This window comes from Pseudopipra pipra, chromosome 1 (assembly GCF_036250125.1).
Source record: "Pseudopipra pipra isolate bDixPip1 chromosome 1, bDixPip1.hap1, whole genome shotgun sequence".
NCBI classification, from domain to species: Eukaryota; Metazoa; Chordata; class Aves; order Passeriformes; family Pipridae; genus Pseudopipra; species Pseudopipra pipra.
The window spans coordinates 153806649-153819637 of NC_087549.1; the positions used below are offsets into that span (position 1 = coordinate 153806649).

The 12989-nt window shown below is 48.2% G+C and overlaps 1 protein-coding gene across 1 annotated transcript in view; it reads left to right on the forward strand.

Annotated features, from left to right (window-relative positions):
- Window positions 1–12989, forward strand: part of WNT9A (Wnt family member 9A) — a 62715-nt gene that overhangs the window by 25239 nt on the left and 24487 nt on the right. The window lies entirely within an intron of this gene.

Sequence of the window (12989 nt, forward strand, 5' to 3'; positions counted from 1 at the left end):
CTGCAGGAACTGGGAAGGAGTATTGTAGGGATTGGGGTAGGAATAACAGTGTAGCTCTGCTTTTGTTGGGACTTCCTCCTCAGACATGAACAACTTGCAGCTCAAATGGTTTCTTTGCCTGGTTTTGCTGCTTCTGAGGTCACCTTTTTTAGGCAGTGGTTGTGACTCAAGGCCTGCTCTGAGCTCCTTCTTGGAACTGAGGTGAAACAGTCCCAGTTTGATGAAGGATGTGTCTCATGGAGCTGGGCAGCAGCCAAATGGATCATCTCTGCTGGATGAATATGGATGCAGCTGTGGCATCCCACAATGTGCACCTTTACAGCCAGCCTTAAAGCAGGGCTCTGTCCCCCCCAAAAAGTAACTCGAAATCTCTCAAAATGCAGTGAGGAACAGCTTTCACATTGAGTGAGGATTGGGCTGGCGAGGTACAGAGTGACATAATATGTCTTTGCCCTCTAATCTTTTACCCCTTCCCAACTCCAGGCACACAAGAGCCGATTCAATCCTTAATCTTGGTGTAACGAAACCACCTCGTGGTTTTCTGTACTGGAGTTGATCTAAATTGGGATGGCAGGAGCTCCTGAATCCAGCAGCTTTAGGCTATTTTAGGTGGTGAAAATCTGCCACTGGCACTCTGGGAGGCATTTATAAGTAACAAGCTAATTATGTAAAATGCACACTGTCCACTTGTTAAGATCTTCTTAAAGTTTCATAATCTAATCAGAATTTGCTATGAATAACATTTGGCTTGTTGTCCTCCCCCCTGCCTTTTTAATGCCACTTTGGTGGAGGGATGATCAATACAGGAAAGAAATGCTTTCCTTAGGACTGGTTGGTTTTGTGTTCCCCACGTGCTGCTTTAATAATAAAGGATTTTCCTTCTAATTACTGAGCACAAATGCATTGATTTGAAGGTGGATCATAGAATCAGAGAATGGTTTGGGTTGGAAGGGACTTTAAAGGCCATCTTGTTCCAAATCCCTGCCATGGGCACGGACACCTTCCAGTAGCCCAGGTTGCTCCAAGCCCCATCCAACCTGGCCTTGGACACTTCCAGGGAAGGGGCAGCCACAGCTTCTCTGGGCAACCTGTGCCAGGGCCTCTCCACCCTCACAGGGAAGAATTCCTTCCTCATATCTAACCAAAATCTCTCCTCTTTTTGTTTAAAACTGTTCTCTCTTGTCCCACCACTATCTATCTGTGTAAAAAATTGCTCTCCCTGATTTTTTTAATTTTTTTTATGGATGATATGCAGTCCCATCTGCTCAGCAGCACTCACAGAATAAAACCTTGGCTCTCCTGGCCTGTGGTATTTTGGTTAATGTGACTTTTTGCTCGTACAGACCTTGTATAGCATCATAAAAAACGATGCATGTGCCGAAGTCAGCAAGTGCTCTGAGGGTGTTCACCTGAAGTGTTGGCAGGGGCAGGTCTGGCTGAGATGCTGTAGTCAGGTCACCTTCAGGAGGTAGCTGAGGGTGGTGTGAGGGTCCTGCCAGCAGCACAGGTGTCTGAACAGCAGCTTGGCTCTCAATCCTGGTTCATTCATCACCTGGGATCAACCACTGTGGCAGCATCTGCTCCCCTTCCACAAAACTTGAGTCCTTTGAGGAAGGGTGGCAGCATTCCTGCAGTGCTGTGGGATCCGGGCCTGTCTTGGGGAAGGACCAGCAGGGGATCCATGGCAGATGTTCACCTTGTTGGCTCTTTCCCTTCTCCCCTTGTTTGGACAAACTGTGGTGTGGGTGAGCAGTGTTTTGGGGTCCAGGGAAAAGCAATGCCCTGAGGGTGGTAGGGAGGGAAGGATCACACGGTGCCCTTGCATCTGCAGCAGAAGACAGTAGTTTGTGGGGTTGGTTGACTTCAGCAACAACATAATCTCCTGCACCTTGTCCTTGTCTGAAGAGTTTGAAACCTTGGCCAGAACTTTTTTGTTTTGCTGCAGCTCTAACCACTGAAGTCTCATTTGAAGCTTGTAGAACCTCGGGACTGCAAAGCTCCTTCAGAAAGACATTCAAGAGACCCCTTTAGTCGTGGGACAACCTCCATGCAAGAGCCTTTGAGTATCTTCCTGTTGAGTTCTGTGAGGAACCAACCTCTGGGCTCACAATTCATTCCCACAACCTCTGCTGGGGCTCAGGAGGAGGACAGACTTCTCCCATCCCATCCCCACCCTGTCTCTGGTGCATCCTGCTCTCTCCAGAGCCCTGAAAGTTTGTTTTTTCACCTGTTTAGTTTTGAAACCTGCCACGAGGATAATGTGACATTAGAGTGGAAAAGCTATCGCTGCTGTGCAGGGGAGGAATTGCAGACCCGTAAACTGCTCCCAAAATAGCTCAGATGATGTGTCAACCCGCCCAACCATCCAAATACTGCACGAGCTGACCTCCCTGCGATATCTAATAGGGGCTGGGGAGCGTGTTTTGAGGGGAGGGAGAGGTGAAACCCCCCCCTGGATCCACATGCTTGTTTCTAGAGGTTGTCATTTATCCAGAAGTTTGACTAGGAGCCAGTCTCTGCTTCCAGCTGGGACCTCCAGGTCCTGAGTGTAGAATTAGGGGAAGGAGGAAGAGGCTCATTCTCCAGTTGTTTTTCTGTCCTGGTGAACTCGAGGAGCTCTTTGCACTTGCTGCGTTTCCCTCAAAGGTTTCACTTCATTTGTGTTGTTGCAGAGTAAACTTTTATTTTCTCTTTAGCTGTTCTGCTGCTCCACTGTGTGTGTGTGTGCACAGGGATACCTCCAGGCAGCTTGGGAAGCTGCTGTGTTGGCTACAAGGAGTTTCTTCCCTGGCTGCCAGTGGCTGTGGTCTGGGCAAGGGCAGCTCTGCTCCTGAGAACAGAGCGGGCAGTGTTCGGGAGGGACGGCAGGATTTATCCCACAGGATTTATCCCACAGGCAGGGAGAGAGGAGCAGCCCAAATCCTGCTGGATAGTGCCTGCTGTGTTGCTGCCGAGGCTTTTGTCTCCCAAACTGAACAAAAGGGCTGGCTGAGGTGTTCGGGAGACAAACGGGCGATTCATTATGGAGTCGGATCATTCCCTGGCAGGGGCGGCGGGAGAGACTGACACGGACACATGGCCGGCCCTGCCAGGCATTCCCACGTCCTGCCGTGGGTGGGAAGCTCGCTGGGGACGTGGAGGGATTGCTGGGAGGTTGCTCCAAGCCCCATCCAACCTGGCCTTGAACACCTCCAGGGATGGGGCATCCACAACTTCTCTGGGCAACCCGTGCCGGTGCCTCGCAGCCAAGAATTTTCCGGAACGTCTAATCTAAATTTCTCTTTCATTTTAAAACTGTTCCCCCTTGTCCTGTCAGTATTCCACGTAAAAAGTCACTCTCCCTCTGTTTTGTAAGCCCCCTCTAAGTACTGGATGGCCACAGTTGCAGAAATATCTGTGTGGTTTGTGCTGGGCACCTCTGGGTTGGGTTAAATGCTGTTTGGAGAGCATTTGGGTTCAATGCTGCAGCCAAACCATGGGGCATCTTTTCCAGGTGCCTTTTTAGGTGCTGAGGACACAACAGGAAGGTAATTCCTTCCTTCAGGACTCCCCATATGGGATCAAATCAGTGGTTTGTCCAGCCAGACACGGACATCTGGGGAATCCAAGGAGAAGTGGGACAAGTGATGTGGCTCCTGACGTGTCCCGCTCGCTCCTGGCAGGCAGGGCTTTAAAGGCTTCCTGAGCCCTCGTGTTCCATCACCCATCTGGATGAACCCTCCCTTTTCCTGAATTTGTCTAATCCCTTCTGGAATCTGTTCATCATTTCGGGCTTCACAACATCCGGTGGCGATGAGCCTTGAAGTTTAATGAGGTGCTGGTTGGAAAAAAGGCTCCGTTCGTCCAACGTTTATTATTATTATTATTATTTTTTCAACACCGTGCCTGGTCTGAATCAAAAGTTCTGATCCCTGCACTACCCTGAGCAAAGTAATCCCTGCAGAGCTTCCAGCAGATCTGCAGGACTTGGTTGGGCTTCATGGCAGTGGCTTGATCTGCAGAGCGCCAAGAAGGGATGGACAGGAGGTGTTTTGATGTGATGTAAAAAATAAGGAATAAATATAAAGCAGCAGCATTGCAAAAAAAAAAAAAAAAAAAAAGAAAGAAAAGGCACAGGTAACAAACAAACATTTTTGGAGTTTTTCTGGTTCTCTTTGTTTTAGGTTTCAAATTCCAAATATCCTTTGCCCGTGCAACTCTTCCTAGACAAGGGAAGCTCCTAAGACCATGAACTTGGATTTTCTTTGCTTGCAACAGGAAAGCAAAGCTGTTGTTGCAGGTTTATAGCACAGATGACTTTCTGGCTTTTAGGAATTTGGGTTTCATGGTAGGAGTAGATGTAAGAGTTTTTATGTGGCTCGACTTCATTGCAAGAAAATCAGGCTATTGAACATTGTGGCCTGTTTCCTGTCTTGAAAATCTGCTATAAATTCTTTTGCTGTTTCTGTCCTGTGATCCATTATGTTTGTGGTCCTCTCCTGGTCCTCAGTCCCACCAAAAAATATTCAAAAGGGAGGCAGGGGGAGGGATGCTCATGTATATTTTCTATAAGGGTGATGTAGGAATGTCCCTTTTTCCCCCATGTCACGGAATGGAAAACTGTTAGACCCAATTCTGGATGAAAATCATAGAATATCCTGAGTTGGAATGGACCCACAAGGATCAAATCCAACTCCTGGCCCTGCACAGGACAACCCCAAGAATGACATTGTGTTCCTGAGGCCATGAACTACTCTAACCCCACATCAGGAGTGGAGCTGAGCTGTTTTGTGCTGGAGCAGGGAGCTGAGATCCAGGGATGGCAGGATTTTCAGCAACTTAAAAAAACCCCAAACCAAAACCCAAACAACAGAAAAAAACCCCACCTATATTCTGAAAACATCTTTTTTTTTTTTCTTTTTTTTTTTTTTCCCTCTTGGACCATATGGAGCTAAAGAGGTTTAAACAAACTTTTTATTTTCTCTTCCCTGGGTTTATGTCTTCATTTCCCATCACATTTCTCCCACTTAACTGCTGCTTCCCTCCACCAAAACTCACAGCTCCACGTTGCCCAAGGCGCAGTGGAATTCAGGCCAAAAGAAATGATGTCAGGCTGAAAAAAAAAATAAATTAAATAAAAATAAGCAGTGGCTGGATAAGGAGCAGGGGTGAGTGGTGGGGTGGGGGTCCAGGAACTGTCCAGCTGGGCAGGGGGACACTGGCAGGGGGGTAATTCCTGGCACAGGCTGCCAAGGGCAGAGCTAATTCCCTCTTAAATCGGGAGTGAAAGCCCCTGTTGCCGCCTGGCCCGTGCATTCCACTGGCACAGGCTGGTTTTAAGTTGGGTTGAAAATCCTTCTTAAATCTCCCTGATTGCTGTTTCATTCTTGAGAGGATGAAGGGGAGAGGAAACAGCCCTTTCCCTCCCTGCCTGCTTCCTCTGCCTCTGCTCCCTCATGGGCGGAAAGGGTCGTTCCAGTGGGATTGTTCCAGTGGAATTAGGTCTTGGGGGCCAAGCTACCTGCGGCCTCCCTGGGTAAAAAAACCCCTCCTCAAAAACCCTGCAGTGTTTTCTGAAGGTGGTTTGGTGCTGGGAACTGCTCAGCACGCAGGAATTGTGAGGGAATGTTGGAAATGCCTGTGGAGCTGCTCCTGCTGTTTGTCCTCGTGTCCCTTCCAATCTGGTGGATCTTCTACAATTTATCTAAAATAAAAAATGTCTTTTGCTCTGATGGACCAGAAACTTGCTGAATAAGATTTGTTGCGAGGAGAGGAAGGGAAAGAAGGAGAGGTAGTTCAACTTCCTGCTTCAGATACACCAACAAGGGCTGAAAGACCCAAATTTGATTCCTTTCTCCATTGTGGGGTTTTTCTGACTGTGCCTCCCTCCCTGGGGAGAAGGGAGGCAGGAGGGAAGGCAATTCCTTTTTTCAGTGAAGGAACTTTATAATACATTTATAAATATGTAATAATTTATGATACCTGTAACTCATAACCTGTGCAGGTCTCCTGCTTTGGGTGAGTGGGAAATGCTGCAGCAGCTTGAAGTGTTTTCTTGTGGTGCACACCCAGCTGTTCCTCGTGGCACATTGATCCCAAAAATCTTATACAGGAAGGTATCATCACAGGAACATCTCCAGCCTTCCACATAGGGGCTCTTTGCTCATTCACTGTGATATTTTTCCTGCAGTTGAAGGAAATTATTTGCCCTCATCTATTATGTACCAAACTTTTTGGTAATTTGAACAGGAGGAGCTGAGGGCAAGTTTTGGCAGGAAATTGTTGGAGGTTTATTTATATGTAGAACAACCATCCTGTATCTGGGAGAAAACCATCCTTGTCTTGCCCCATGCACAGAAAAATCCCTTCTGAAGTGATGTGACAACCCTTTTTTGGGGGGGGGTTGTCCTCAATCCAGGACAAATGGCCTGGGGAAATTCCTCTTGGACCTCCCTGTTCTGCAACCTGGGAGAAGTTGGAAGTCTCCCAACTCCTGTGTGGAGGCTAAAATGGGAAGCTCCAGCATCTCTGTGGTAACACCTGGGCCTGAGGAGAGCTTTGGGATCAGAGTGGTTGCCATGAGTGCTGGAAGCATTCAGGAAAGCTGTGCTGGGAAGGAAGATTTGCACCAGCAAATTCCTTTGTTCAGAAGCAGCTGCTGTTTCTCCTTTTTTTTTCTTGTTTTTGGGATGCTGGAAATAACTCTTGCCAGCACCCAAGAGCCTGGAAGGTGTGGGTAGCAGGGTCCTTACTTGTCCTCTTGTCCATCCTAAGATGCTCAGAGGAAACCTCTGTATAGATCTCTCCAGGCATGGTTGAAAACAAGCTGGAATGACTGACACCTACAAGAATCTGCACCTTTTTCTCCTAAAATAAAACCCCAAAAAATCTGTTTGAGCATGTTTCACTAGGAATATGATGGAGACTGGTGTGTCCTTCCCTGGTGAGTGGGATCTGTTGGGTTGGAAGTTCCTCATGCCGTAGCTTTTCTCCTCTCTATCCTTCTAATTCCCACCACTCAGGGGCTGATCCACCGACTCAGAGGCGTCTCCCTCTATCATGGAATGGTTTGGGTTGGGAAGGACCTTAGAGATGATCTCATTCCAAGCCCCTGCTGTGGGAAGGGACACCTTCCACTGGAAAAACACATCAGATACGTGCTCTGTTGGAGCATGAGTAGGGAATGGCTGTGGTGAGGTTGTAAGGCCCTGTTGTCCCTACTATGAGTTGGTAGAAGTGTGTAAAGTTGTAGTAGTCTCTGTGGTGGGGGCTGTTACTTGTCTGTGCAAGCAGAAGCTGCACCTGAGTTTTGGTCACTCTTAACTCATGAGAAAACCCCTTTTTGAGGGGTTGCCACCTAAAACAAGGCTCTGAGTGTGTTTGCCCTGATGCTTGAGAGGAGAGTGAGGATCGAAACAGCAGCTGGGACAGAACTGTGATGGGAAAAGCTGTCTCTGCTGCTTGAGTTTGCAGTTGCTTTGCTTAAGGGCCTCCAAAAATTCTTCATTGTTGATGGAGAAGGACGTGGAGATCCAGAAGGAGAGGGGAGCCCAGAGAGGAGCTGGTTGGCAATGACCTTGAAGGAAGAGAACTGTCACAAGTGTGAGGATCTGGGGATGATCCAAAGCCTTGGAAAGGGCCAGGATTAGATGAGTTTTAGCCAAGCTGGGTTTGATTTCTGGGTGGAATGTTGGCTGTTCACCTCTGCCTGGTAAAGCCCTGGCTGCTCTGGATTTCCTCAGACTTCTCCTCCTGCCAGTTCCTTTGACCCCCACGATGTCCCAGCATCTACCAGAGGAGATGGGTGGGAAAATTACACCAAGGAAAGGTTGGGCTTGGAGTGGAGAACTCCAACAGAACCACCTTTGTGAGGGGGCTGAGATGTCATTGTGGAAGCCAAGAAATCCCTGCTGAGCTTTGGAGAACCCATAACCTTATTTTTATGTAAATATTTAAGGAAATATGTGATTTTTTTTTTAGCGTGTATAAATCAGCCAGGGTAGGAAACCTTTGGCTTTGTAGCTCAGAGAATGGCAGAGAATTTTGAAGCCAGCCTGAGTGGCTCCAGGTTTTGTGGAATAGACACAAATGCCTGAATTTTGAGGTCAATGACACGTAAAAAAAAATTAGTTCTGACTTTGAGGGGTGGAAAGAAAATAGAGAATTAATTATTTAGTAGAAAAGAGAAAACTTTCTGTGATATGAAGTGATTTTGGGGGTCTACCAGTGCTTTTGACAGCTCTGGGAAGAGCAGAAATGAGGCTGGTGAATGTTTTTGAGATGGTTTCCTCCAGAGGACGTTGAGTGTGAGCAAAATGGTGACACTTGAACCTCTAAACATTTAAAAAACCAAACAACACAGTGCAGAATGAGGTGGTTGATCCTTCACTGGCCAACTCTTGCTCCAAACATCAAATCTTGATCGCTCACCGTGAAATTCGGATTATTTTCTTGGATTTCGGGCTTTTTGTACTTCAGATATTCAGTTGGCTTTAATGATTTTGGTAAATAATTTTTTAGAAGCTTCCTCACAGCGTGGGAGTTTGGTGGTGGGAGAGAGAGGAGGCAGCTGAAGGCTGTTGGATGTGAAAAATAATAATAATAATAATCTAGTCCTGGTGTCCAGCATAAGTCAATCTGACTGAGTTGTGGAATCATTAATTTAGGTGTTGTAGTGAAGGTTAATGTTCAAGTTGTCCATTTTCCAGGAGCTTTTTTTTAATCATTAAAAGGAAGAAATCTTGGTGGGAAAAGAATAAAAAGGGCTGGAAGTTGTCAATTTTCCAGGAGCTTTTTTTTTAATTATCAAAAGGAAGAAACAGTAGTGGAAATAGAAGAAAAAGGGCTGGAAGTTGTCAATTTTCCAAGAGTTTCTTTTAGTTATTAAAGGGAAGAAACAGTGGTGGAAAGAGAAGAAAAAAGGCTGGAAGTTGTCAATTCTCCAGGAGCTTTTTTTTAATTATTAAAAGGAAGAAAGAGTGTTGGGAAGAAAGGGAAAAAGGGCTGGAAGAGCAGCAACACTGCAGGAAAAGCAGTCACATAGGAAGTGAAAACAGAAGCAATTGAGCCACTGTGCAGATGTGCCAGAGATAAATCTCCCAGCAGGAGGAAGTGCTGGGACAGGAATGTGATATTTCAGCAGGCCTGGCATTCCAGGTGGGAATAGCAGAGGCTTTTCCTTGCAGGAAAGCAGCTCACCTTGGCCTGTGCCTCCAGTGGCCCATGGAAAGGAAACTCCCCAAAAATGAGAGAGCACCCACCCCCCAGGTCTGTGTGGGTGCCTTAATTCTGTGTGTCCTCACCCCCCCTTTTAAATTCCCAGCAGGAAAGTCCCCACTTAAGCAAGGGAAAATCCAGGGAGGCCGCTGGAGGTGTGAGCTGACGGGGCAATAAAAACCCTTGGCTTCTGAGATGAGCTGAAAGCAGGGCCTGGCCTTGGATTGCGTGTCTGGGGGGAATAATTCCAGGGTGCCACAGATAAAAACTTGGCTGCACAGCTCTCAGGGTGAGCTGGGCTGTGTTTGGGATCTCTCCCAAGTCCTGGAGACCGAACTCCGGGCAAACAGAGCAATTTGGGATGGAAGTTCCCAAGTGAAGGAGCCAAATGCCACCAGGCAGCGTGTGTGCAAACTGGATGGGTCTGGTTATTCCAGCAGGTGATAAGGAACCTTCTGGATGCCAGGCTTGAAAGTAGGATAGATGGAATGGAAGGGGATTAGTGCAAATGATGTCACAAAGGTTCCTTTCAGCGTGGTGGGGATGGCACAGGTCAGGCAGGTCCTTCCTGAGATCTGGATGGTGCAAGGGTGAGGAAAAAGCCAGGAAAGATTAGGCCAAAGCTTGAATTATGCTGAGTGTCCTGGCTTTGTGGGTTCATGTTGCTCTCAGAGAGACCAGGGTAAACTTGCAGAGAGTCAGAGCTTCCTGGGCTGTGTGCAATGAATGAGCTGTTTGGTCTCTCTCCAGGTTCCCAGTGGTCAAACACACCATCTTGTAGAACGTTAAAATCCAGTTTAGAATGGTTTGGGTGGAAGGGGGCCTTAAAGATCACCCCGTTCCAACCCCCCTGCCACGGGCTCTAGAAGGTGTGTCCACTTCACCTCACACTCAGCCCCCTCTCGATGCAAAGTCACGCAGTCCCAGAGCCCTGGCTGGCAGTTTAATCGTAACAGTTGGGGGACTGGGGTTGTAAAAAACAAAAAGCACACCCTCCCCTGAGATATTTCCTTGGAAAGAACAGCTTGGCCTTTGTGAGGAGCTGAGAAAGCGTCCGACTGACACGGTTGCCTCACAGGACCTCGCTCAGCCCTGGGGTTGCATAAAAGGGCTTTATGGGATTATGGAGGTTCTGTGCAGCGTGTCAGGTGGAGCTCCCTGGCTCTGCCCGCGCTCTGTTATTGATGCCATGCTCGGGGAAGTGCCACCTCACCCCTTTTCCCGGGCTTCTGGAATGTGTATGCAGAGAGCCGAGGCCGCCACATCGCTCCCCGGGCACCCATCCAGTGCTGGGGAGGGAAAACGCCTGTGGGTTCGTGTGTGTGGCTTCTACTCAGGGTAATTCTTCACCTGGAAGAGTTTCATTGCTTGTTGACTGAGAAAAGCCCTTTTTCCCCCCCCGAATTTACTCCTTGTCTTGTTCTAGGGGTGCTCTTGAGCACTAATCCAGGCTCATTCCATACGTTGCATGGCTTGTTCTTCCACTTGCTCCAGAAGTGCTGTGCCACTGTGCAGCACCATAAATCCCGTTTCCTACCTTCTCCTACCCCTGAATCTTCATTTTGATCGTACTTAGGTGACTTTTGCTGGAGATCCACGTGACTGGGCTGTGCTATCAGCAAGTTTTGGGGGGCTGATCTGTTGGAAACTGTAATTTGAAGCATCCCGAAGCTGAGCATCTCAGGGGGAAGGTGGGGAGGGAGTTGAAAACCACCAGTTGCTCTGCAGAAATCAGGGCTGTGGGATGGATTCCTGCGTCCCTCCTTGCTCCAATAGCTATGATACTTAGAACACGTGTTTTCCAGGCCATTTAGCTGAACAGCACCTGCTCAGAGGGAAAGGTAAAATGGGAAAGGGGAGCTGTCAAAAATGCTTTGCCTCCCTCTCTCTCCTTTGCCAGCTGAGGGGTCTCTTGTGCCAACCACGAAAGCTCGCAGGAGTGAACCTTCAGAGTATCATCAAGGCCAGGAATGAATGTCCTGGAGATTCCTGAAGCTCAGACTAAGGCACCTTTCTCGTAAATGAACCTTCTGGGAGCTCCTGCTAACGAGGCACCAGGGCTGGGTGATGTCCCCTCTCCTTGGAGAGCAGATGAGACCAAGTCCCCACTCTGTCGCAGTTGAGACAGACCAAAAATGAAAGGGTTAACATTTGTGCCTCAAGTGGAGCTTCCTGTTTGGTCTTTTAGATTGTTTTTTCTCAAATTTGGGGGAATTTTTTTTTTTTTTTGGCAAATTTACCCTGGTTTGCACCAGTTTTCCATGTTCCCAATGAATTTTTATCAGTGCAGGTTCTTTCTGGAGATCTTAATACTTTTGAAGGTAACTGAAGGAGAACATCTCCCTGCCCGTCTTTGTTCTCCTAAAAATCCCAGCTCAGCTATTTTTTCCCCCCCTCCCTCAGATATCTGATGTTAAATCACCTCATCAGTGCATCAGGAATGATTGGATCTGTCCTGGCTGCTGCTGGCTGCGACCCAGGGCGGGATTTTATGCCCTTTGTGCACCAAAGTTTGGGAGTTAAAGCATCCAAGCTGCCTGCCCTTGGCAACTGTGCTCCTGGCAGGATGCATCCCACTGATTAGAGAGAATTAAAAACAAGAAAGCACTGCTCCTGTGGGACAGTGGGAATTTAAAGATAAAGAGTTTCCAGGATCCATCAGCATCCAGCAAAGGGGGTGAGTGTGAGCTCCCCTCCCCGTTTTCCCTGGTGGTCCCGCAGCAACGGAGATGTCCAAGCCTGTGATCCATCCCCATGCTCCCCTGCTCGGGATTGCAATGTTCCAGCAATCCTGGAATTCCAGATTTAAGCCATTCTTCCTTTTTGCCTGGGGATTGTGTGTCCAGGTCCTCCGAAGCCCTGCCTGGTGATTCCCATTGACTGCCTGGACTGGCACCTGGCCGGAGCAGGGCAGAGCCAGGAGAGTGGGGTACAGCCAGCCTGGCCAACAAACCATTCCTGAGCCCAGCAGATGTTCCTGCAGCCTCTCTGCTCCCCGGGGCCGATGCCAGGCTGGTCCTTTTCCAGCAGCTCCGTCACTTGACACCGGGAACAGTTCGCTGGGCTTTTGTGGCACATTGTACCAGTCAGGACCTCGTGCTGGGAGAAGGGAGGGGAGGGGGCAACGGGACATGAACTTCTTCAGGGCATTTTTTTTTTAGGTTTTGAGCTCGTTCTGTCTTGTAAAAGCTCTTGGCAGTATCTCCTGGAAAGTGTATCCTGCTCTCCAACCTCAGGCTGTGGCTCACTGGGTTTTATGTCAGGATCTCTTCTGCTGAGGGCAGGGAGGCTTTATGTGCTTTCTCAGGGTGTCTCTTGGGGTTTGGTGGGACACACCATCCTCTGCCCCTTCCCAAGGTGGTTTCTGGCTCTGCTTCATGTGCCAAAATGATTTTTTTCTTTATGCACAGGACAGTGACTGCAGAGCTCGTGTATTTTTGCTGTTTTCCCGAGTTCGTGCAGTTGGGAACCTTTGATTATTGCTTTCCAATTTCGGTTTTAAACACAGACCTACAGTGAAGATGGCCAAGGCTTTATGTCCAAACATAATGTCCATTATGTCTGTGAGAGCTGGTAGGGAACCTAAATCCTAATACTGCTTTTCACCTTTCTCCTGCTCCCACCCTGCACACACACTGAGGGGAGCTTTGCTTTAAAAGCACTCTGTGCCCAGACATCAAGTCCACATGGGTGCTCAGCCACAGGATCCTGATCCCACAGGCTGTATTTCATAGAATCACAGAATGATTTGGGTTGGAAGCACCTTAAAGACCACTGAGATCCAACCCACGTTG